Genomic DNA, 8,997 nt, shown 5'->3' on the forward strand with positions numbered 1-8,997 from the left:
TCTAGGACAAGGGAAACATGTGTTGTTATTCAGGAGCTGGAAGCTACAGCATGACAGGAAAGAATTGAAAAATCCTGGTCTTGGTCTACACGTCACTTTACCTTGTCCGAATCTTGTTTCTTTGGCTTGCTTCATTGGAGTGTTTTCTGTCTCCTGGGACTGACATTGTGTGTTCTGTATCAGGCATGTGACATGTAGAAGTTTCAGAACCCAGAATCATATAGATCAGTAAAAATCTATATATTTTTGTTTAAAATCTATTTAAAATCACACTGGGCATAATTCATATATTCCAAAAGTAGTTTGACCCTCTGCTCATGAGATTCTTTTTATGGTATGTCGAAGCAAATTTGGACTTCCATCCCCAATAAACTTTGAGGTTGGAGGACACAAAAGCTTTTGCTCAGACCTAAATTCTGTCTGAAAAAAAAAGGGTAACTATTATAAGCCCTTTCTAACCTCTCCAGGAGCAGAAATGATTTACAGCTATGGCATTGAACCATAATTTCTTGATCTCGTTTGAGAAGAGTTCAGTAAGAAACAGTGTCTTGAGTTTTGTTCGTTGGTTCCCTGTTTTCTTGTCTTGCGTGCCAACAATCCACTGTAATACGTGAGTGAGTATGGCAGCAGGCCGAGTGTTCCCTGGAGCTCATTAAATGAACGTGTTTTCCTAAAATGACTTTTGTCTCCTTGTTTTCAGCCCCTCTTCTTTCCTCTGTCCTTTACTATAACCAGGGCTCAGCAAAAGCTGACTGGCTTTGTGCAGACCCTACTTAGGGTAGTCTTTTCTTCATTATTTTATTCATGGCCCCTCCATTTCATTGTTTGCCTTCTCGAAATGTGTTGAAATCTTTCTGTGGTTGATGACTTCCACAATGTCTTGGCTCTTATTGGTTGATTAATTTGGGTATTTCTACAGTTTTATTTAAACCTGGTTTCAGGAGGACCAGAAAGTAAATATATTTCCTAGTCTGCCATCTTGAGCTGAAAATCCCTGTGGATTTTAGCATCCAATGTTCCCATGGGTAAAAAACCCAACCTTGGCCATTAATAGATGTACACTCAAGATTTCAGCTTTTCTTGAGCAATCACTAAGGATTTAATATGCGGTCACTTCTAATGGGAAAATAGTAACTATCTCATGGCGTTGATTTGAGGATTAACTTAGATAATGGACAAGAAAATGCTTGGTAAGGTTTTAAAAGCTATAAAAAATGTTTTTTGTTATTATTTGATTTGTTGCTATTTCAACTTTAGCTGACAGTTGTTTGTGACCTTGCTTATGTGAGAAAATGCCTTCTGGTTTATTGTTTTGAAAGCCAGATTATATTTTTCAATAGCTCAATGGAAATGGCATCATTTGTGAAGTTGAAGGGTGAAGGCATAAATGTTTCTTGACATTTGAATCAACTATTGGTCTTCTGGGGCTTGTCCTTATTCTCCTGCAGTCTCTAATCAACATGGCATCCAGAGAGATCCTGTTAAAACGTAAGTCAGATCATGTCACTCCAGGCTCTTCAGTGGCTTCTTCACAGGAAAAGCAAAGTCCTCAAAGTGCCTCCACAGCCCTAGAAATCTGGGCCTCTGTTTCCTCTCTGACTGTTTCCTTCTCCTCTCCACTTTGCTCCCTCTGTTTTCCACACACTGACATCCTTTCTGCTCCTTGGATACTCCAAGCCCACTCTTGCCTCATTGCCTTTCCATCTGACTGTTCCCTCTGCTTGTACTATTCACTTCCCAGATATGCACCTTGCTCCCTCTCACAACCTTAGGTTCCCTCTTAAATTTTATCTTCCCCAGAAAGCCCTCAGTGATCACTTAGTTTCAGATCGCAGCCTCCTCCTACCAGCTAACAATCTCCATCCCCCTTCCCCGCTTGCTGTTTTTCTCCAGCACTTACCTGATATACTAGTTATTCTACCCATTTATTCAATTTTTATTTACGTATTTACACTTACGATTTTATATTTGCTTCTTTACTTTTGTCTCTCCCCTCAGCTCGAGAGAGGCTATATTCATCTGTGTTAATCACTGCTGTGTTTCCTGAACATGCCTAGAAAACATACTGAAGAAGGGTGCCTGAAATTTGGTAAGGGAGCCATCAGTTTTCTTGGCTGAATGAAGAAATATGCTCATAAATTAATGAACAAATCTCTGGGGTTTCTGAATTAAGGACTAATGGGAAGAGGAAGGCAAATGGTTGGGACAGGGTACTGCAAGAAGTAGTATTTGGAGTACTCTGATAGCTCTCCTAATAGATAACATTTTGTTCATTTAAATAGTTTTAACGAGAGAGCTGGGAACTAGGGACACACAGCATCGAGGTTTTATAATGCATTCTGTAGAGTTCTTTTCGAGTGTGTTCAAATATCATTGAAAATATATGCATGCATATAAACCTCTGTTACTTTATTTAGTGCTTTACAAGAGCCCCTCAAGGAAGGGGTAGTAGCAACTATCAGTCTCCTTCCTTTATGATGAGCTTAATTTATTCAAAATTACATCCTAATTTATTTGTAACTGTGAAACTAGACTTAGTTATTTAGTAGACCCTCCCTAGAAACCTATGACGTTAATAAAACCAACAAAAATGTGTTCAGGTTCCAGTGATACACACACTACAGACTCAATTATGTGTCATCCATTTTAATGAAGGGAAGAAGTGATTTAACAAACACAGAGCAAACAAACAGAATATGAAGGTTTGTCCTCCATTAATATTAGTAATGGATAAAGTGGGCTCCAACGCCTTCAACGTAGCTTGAGACCCATCATCTCTGTGTCATGGGAAGGGGGATGCTCGGCCAGGATGTCTTTCTGTGTCACTGAGAAAATTTTCCGTAATGTATAACGATACTTACTGAAACGGATATGGGGCATTTGGGTAATTAGGAATCCGTTGGCATATTTTTCCGGAAGCCTTGACTACGAAACGAAGATAGTAGATTTGGACACTTGCAGCTATGCAGAAGTTGTTTGGGTATTCATCTTTATGCCGAATGAAGTAAGCTTATTTCATCTCTGCAGCTTCCCATATACCATTTTCCCACCTCTGTTTTGTGTTTGGAAAGACTTTTAGAAATTAAAACTCAAGTTAAAAAGTGAGTGACGGGCTTCCCTGGTGGCTCAGTGGTTGAGAGTCCGCCTGCCGATGCAGGGGACGCGGGTTCGTGCTCCGGTCCGCGAAGATCCCACATGCCGCGGAGCGGCTAGGCCCGTGAGCCGTGGCCGCTGAGCCTGCGCTCCGCAACGGGAGAGGCCACAGCAGTGAGAGGCCCGTGTACCGCAAAAAAAAAAAAAAAAAAAGAAGAAAAAGAAAGAAAAGAAAAGAGAGTGAGTGACAACTTAAATGATATATGGAATATTTTGCTGACTTAGAAGAGCATGCAGAATTAAATATGACCCAGTTGAAATGTTAATTTTATTTTAATGTGTATATTGGGGTGGAGTCTTAAAGGTGCCAGAAAACAAGCATTCACCCATCCTGTTTGGAAGTGCAGCACACAGGCACCTTCAGTTACCAGTTCTGTTCATTCCACAGAATCATCTTGGGAAAACATACTGTTTTTTAGGTACCTGGTGTATATCTTAACCAGTTTGAAGAATTTCCCAAATACCTGTTAATATGTAGTTCTCCGATTCCAATCTTGCCACGTCCTGTACCAGTGACACAGCACATAGGAGTTTTATTTCTCTTTCTTTCTCTGGGTTCTTGAGAACCCAACGAAAGAACAATGGAATGGCATCAAAGAGATCAGGGTTCTTGACTCAGATTTACCATAAAATAATAGTGTCCTCTTGGGAAAATTATAGTTGTTCTAGGCCCCTTTCCTTTTCTTTACTTTGACAGAGCTGCACTAGATGACCCCAAGTAACACTGCGCTCTTTGCAGTAGTAGCTTAGACGTTATTGGTTTTCTGAAACAAATGAAGACAGTGACACAGGAAACTGTGCAACATCTCTGTAACTATGTTTTCTTAGAGTTGCCTCCATTTTTCAGATGATAAGATGGCTGAGCACAGAAGTAGGTGTTTTGACCAGAGGTTCCAGAGTAGAGGGAACTGAACCACAAGTTTCCTTCATTCCTGAAGCTCACTTAGCCAAAACATAGGCTTCTGAATATTAAGCTGTAAAGCATATTATCAGTGTGCTTTAAAAGAAGCGGTTCTTCTAGGATTTCTAATTAATAGCAGGCGGTTTTGAAATTCTTAGAAGATCATCGAATTTTGTGAGATTTACAGCTCTATTTTCCTGTCAAGCAAGTTGTATCAGTGCCAGACAATCATCTGAGCTTCTGGATGCTTCTCTGAACCTCTTGAATTTTTCTTCTTGCTATCTGAAATTCATGCCAGATAAGCCTTTTTGTAGAGAGCGTGTACAGACTTGTCTATTTTCATATACGAAAGCGATGCAGTGAGCCAGGTCGGGGGTTAAGCCCTCATTCTCAGAGTGGTATTGAGCTCCTGGTGAAATGTAATCCTCATTTCCTCAGAATAGAAAAGCAGTTATCTCACGTTTTTAATGCCATTAACTCTTTATACATTTATGTATAATACATATATTTATTGTACCTACGAGGTGTGCTCTCTTTGGGAAGTACAAAGCTATTTGAGACGTAAGTTGTTCATTTTTTTGTTTTCCCACAAATACTGTGACCCTTTGAGCAGGAAGGTCTATGTTTTATTAACATCTAGAACAAGCAGCTAACACGGTGTCTAAGATGTAGTCAATAAATATGAAATAGGTAAATGAACACATTTTTAAGGAAGGGCCAGGGCATGAACAAATAGAAAATTTTCATTTTCAGTCACAAAGCCACAACAGACATAAAAATGATACAGACAACAAGTGCTACGGTCATTCAAAGAAGGCATAGAATTGATACAACAAGGATCTCCCCTATGGCACAGGGAACTGTACTCAATATTTTGTAATAACTTATAAGGGAAAAGAATCTGAAAACGGAATCACTGCGCCGTACACCTGAAACGGACACGACATTGTAAATCAACTATATTTCAATTAAAAAACAAACAAACAGACAACAGCAACAACAAAAACCCAAAGAGGTCATAGAAGTTCTTATGAGATTCCAGAAGAGAAGAGAAGCCAAATGAGGACGGGAGAGGCGGCTTTTGAATCCGTTCAGAGGAGAAGTCACAGAGGAACTAGTCATTGATCTGAACTTGAGATTAAGATTAAGATGAATTAATCTGAATTAATTAAGATTGCAACACAGGGATATTACAGATGAAGGTAATCACATAAACTTACTATACTGAAACTTGCAGAGGTTATGAGTGTTGCTCAAGATCCCAAAGCAAGTGCATTGTGGAATCAGAATTTTAAGTGAGGCCTGATGAACTAAAAACAAACCAACACAGAAACAAGCCCTTCCTGTGACACCACGTTGCCTTTGAAGTCGTTTTTTTTGGTGGGTTGGCAGAAACTGGTTCCAGTGTTTCTTGCAGGAATGACTGGCCATAGGACTGGGCGTCGTAGCTTCCTGCCAGGCGACCGAAGGTCGCAGGCAGGTGGGTCACTGGGACACACGCGGAGGGGCTCCTGCCCGGCCCCCTGGCCGCTCAGTGCCCCTGCCCCAGAGCGGGGGTGGGGGCCTCAAAGCAGCCTTGTCTGAGTCCCCTGCCACTAGAGAGAGTATTGGCCCAACACTTGTAGAAAACGGGGACCTTGCTGGCAGTTCAGTGGAGGGACACAAATAAATCTTTGCTGACTTTCTGCTGAAGCTCACGAGGGCTCACTCCTAAGCCTCTTACAAGGCCAGCTGCCGAGGCTGCGAGAGATGAGTCAGGGCTCTCCCTGCACCACGGGGAGATCGCTGGTTAAAGCGCTCACGAGGGAGTGAACCGCGTGTCCGCACCGACACGCATGGGCAGACCTCGTCGATGCCTTCTGTCCGGGGTACGAAGCCCTCTCCTGCCTCTTCCAGGCTCTCTAGAAAGCATGTGCAGAGCCTCCCACTCCACCCTCGGACTCCGTGGGCCACAGCTGGAGGGACCAGCCAAGGAGCCGTGGCAGGAGGAGGCCAGAGGGCAGTGGGCCTCGGCCGGAGCCCGTCAGTCAGTCCCCATTCACACACCACCAGACGATCCTCTTGACCTGGGCAGTAGCCGCCAACCGACCGCTAAGGTGAGCCCGGCGCGCGCTTGGCTACCTGGCATGGCTGGGAGCCCCAGGATCTCCTGGCAGAGGCGGGCATTCTCCTGGGCCGGGTCCGCGGGCGTCTGCGTGTGCAGGGCCTGAACCACCTTGGCCAGGATGATCTGGCACAGGTTGAAGAGGCCTGGGGCGTGGGAGGAAGGAGACGGGGGGCTGGCACCGTGTCCAGGCCGCGCTTGCCAGCCGGGCAGACTGGAAGCCCCCTTCCCTTCCTTCGGTCCGGCCGCATCTGGGTTGGCCTCCCGGGACTTGATGAGCTTGTCCAGCAGCTCCTGAGGGACGGTGCTGCCCGTGCCCCACCAAGACTGGCAGCAGCGCCAAGGGCCTCACAGGGCACGGCGCCCCAGGCCCCGGAGCCTTCCCTCTGGTTCTCATCACCGGCTGTCAGCAGACTTGCATGCAACGTGCTTTTCTTTTCTCTTGTCTTCTTTACGTCCCTCAGCCACGCAATGCGGTGAAGCCCTGACGCTCGCTGCCACGTCGGTACACCCTGAGAACACGATGCTCAGCGAGAGAAGTCATACAGAGAAGGACACACAGGGCGTGACCCCACTGAGGAGAAACATCCAGAGCAGGTAGATCCACAGAGTCAGCGAGTGGGTTCCTGGTTGTCAGGGGCTGGCGAGGGGACGGAGTGATAGCGAAGGGCGTGAGGGACATTTTCGGGATGATGGAAATGGTCCAAAGCAGTAGTGACGTCTGTACGGCTCAGTAAACTGTCCCCACACGCCCCGGTGCAGCCTGTGAGAGCATCGCTCTCAGGATGAAGGGCTGACCACAGGAAGACCGAACGAGCAGTGGGTCCTGGGCCCAGACTCTCAGCTGGCGCCCCCCACGTGGGGAAGTCACTGGAACTTGCTGAGCCTCCACGGAGACTGGCAGCAGCCCCCGAGCTCACAGGGCACTGCGCCCCCGGCCCCAGAGCCTTCCCTCTGGTTCTCATCACCGGCTGTCAGCAGACTTGCAGGCAACGTTCCTTTCTTTTCTTTTGTCTTTTTTAAAGGCAACTCTTGAGTACATGTATTTAACATGCAGGGAACCAGCCCTGACTCCTTGATCTGGGTCTTCCAGCCTCTAGAGCGTTGAGGACATCCATTTCCGTTATTTACGCGCCCAGTGCCTGGGGTTTGATGATGGAAGCTGACACCGAGGGCGTCACCACGTGTGGGGTGATGTCAGTGAAAGAATCCCGTGGCGAGGGCCTGCCTGAGGACCACGCATGCCCGGGCCCTCCCCGCCCCCTGCCTGCAGCCCTGCGCCTGGGAGCGGAGCTGGTGCATCGCATGCCCGACGTCGTGGAAGTTGGTCTCCTGCTCATCATGCCGCAGCAGGGAGGGCAGGTTGGGCGTAGGCTTGGTGTAGTTGGCCACCATGGCCGCGATGGCGATCTGGCAGCTCCCATCGTGCTGTAGGCAGGCCGAAGCAGGCCGCGTGCCCGGACTTCCCCACCCTGCGGAGGGACGTGGATGGGGCCCCGCTTCCACAGAGGAGCCCCGGCCCACGGCCGACAGGTTCCCCCACGCACGCACCGAGGATAGAGGTCAGGTAGAACTTGCCGATGGATGACCTTGCCCGAGGCCGCGTCCCAGACCGTTTAGAGCCTCACGTCTTCGTGACACATGCTGGTGCCCTCCTCCAGGTCGAAGGTCAGCCCCAGCAGCTCCTGGGAGATGCCCAGCAGCCCGCGTGTGACCGCCTGCATGGGGAAAGACTCATTGAGCAGGTACTGGCCCACGTGGTAGCGCGTCTCCTCCCCCTGGTTCACGTAGTAGCGCAGGTCCCAGGCGTTGATGGGGCCGTCAAAGTGCAGGCCCCGCCTCTGGCACTCGGCCTTCTTTAGCTCCAGGATCACGGCCGCTCCTGCTCCCCGAGGGGCTTCAGCTTCTGGGCCAGCTCACCTGCGGGCGGAGGGGAGAGGCTCGGCTACGTCCCTGGGGCGGCCCCCCAGCCACCCCCGACCCTGTGCCCCTCGAGGCAGAATGAAGCGTCTGGGAAGGTGACCCCCAAGGGCTGACACAGTGGGGTCTCAGGCAGCACCACGTCCGGTCAAGGTCCGCCTGACCCCGTCCCCACTGGGACTCAGGGGAAGGCGGTGTTACCTAGGACAGTGGCCACCACCTGGCTGGTCTTGTCCGTGTTCATCTCCAGCACGGAGTCGGCATGGTGCGGAACCCCAGCAGGTGGGACTTCAGGGCCTGCAGCCTCACCAGCTCCCTGAGGATCACGCAGTTCTCCTGGAAGCCAGAGACGGAAGGCGCTGGGGACCGAGGGCCACGCCCTCCCCACGGGCCCCGGGCCAGGTCCCTGCAGGCGGGCAGGGCTCCCAGGCCACTGGCGGGCACAGCCAATCCCCCTCCCTCCTCCTCCTGGCCCAGATTTCTAGACACTTTGGTGCTGTCCTAACACGTGGTCTTTATTAACACAGGTCCTTTTGGAAGCAGAAACGGCATGAACGTGATGGGCTCTAAGGCCAAGGGCAGGAAGAAATGCGGCCAGGCTCTCCAGGAGCCACCAAGGGGCCTCCCCGGGCTCAACAAGACAAACACGGCTGCCGTGCAGACAGTAGCTCAACCCCACGGCGCCCGAACACCCAGCCCCTGGACGGTGAGACACCTGTTGCTGCAGGTGGCCCGTGGCTCACTGATGAGGCCCGGCCCCAGGCGTACGCCACCTTCTCGGGGGCCACCTCTCCGGTCTGCAGCGGGGTTCTCCTGGGAGCCCCCAGTCACCACAGCACCAGCGTGGCCTGTCTGCAGCCCAAGAAGGTGGGGACACAAGACTGTCCCCCGTGCCCCCCGCATCCCCCGCGAGGCCGAG

The 8,997-nt window shown here is 49.3% G+C and overlaps 1 long non-coding RNA gene across 1 annotated transcript; it reads left to right on the forward strand.

The window, feature by feature from the left end:
- Positions 1-1,388: 1,388 nt before the first annotated feature.
- LOC149743957 (uncharacterized) lies at positions 1,389-7,985 on the forward strand. The gene is made up of 4 exons (XR_016391611.1): positions 1,389-1,488; positions 1,999-2,089; positions 5,951-6,150; positions 6,623-7,985. It is a non-coding gene; the product is annotated as an uncharacterized LOC149743957 (long non-coding RNA).
- The last annotated feature ends 1,012 nt before the right edge of the window (positions 7,986-8,997 follow it).

The sequence above is a fragment of the Delphinapterus leucas genome, unplaced genomic scaffold, assembly GCF_059928025.1.
Source record: "Delphinapterus leucas isolate spDelLeu-1000000601 "Yukka" unplaced genomic scaffold, BTC_Dleu_Yukka2 spDelLeu_asBTCV2_sq40, whole genome shotgun sequence".
Lineage (NCBI taxonomy): Eukaryota > Metazoa > Chordata > Mammalia > Artiodactyla > Monodontidae > Delphinapterus > Delphinapterus leucas.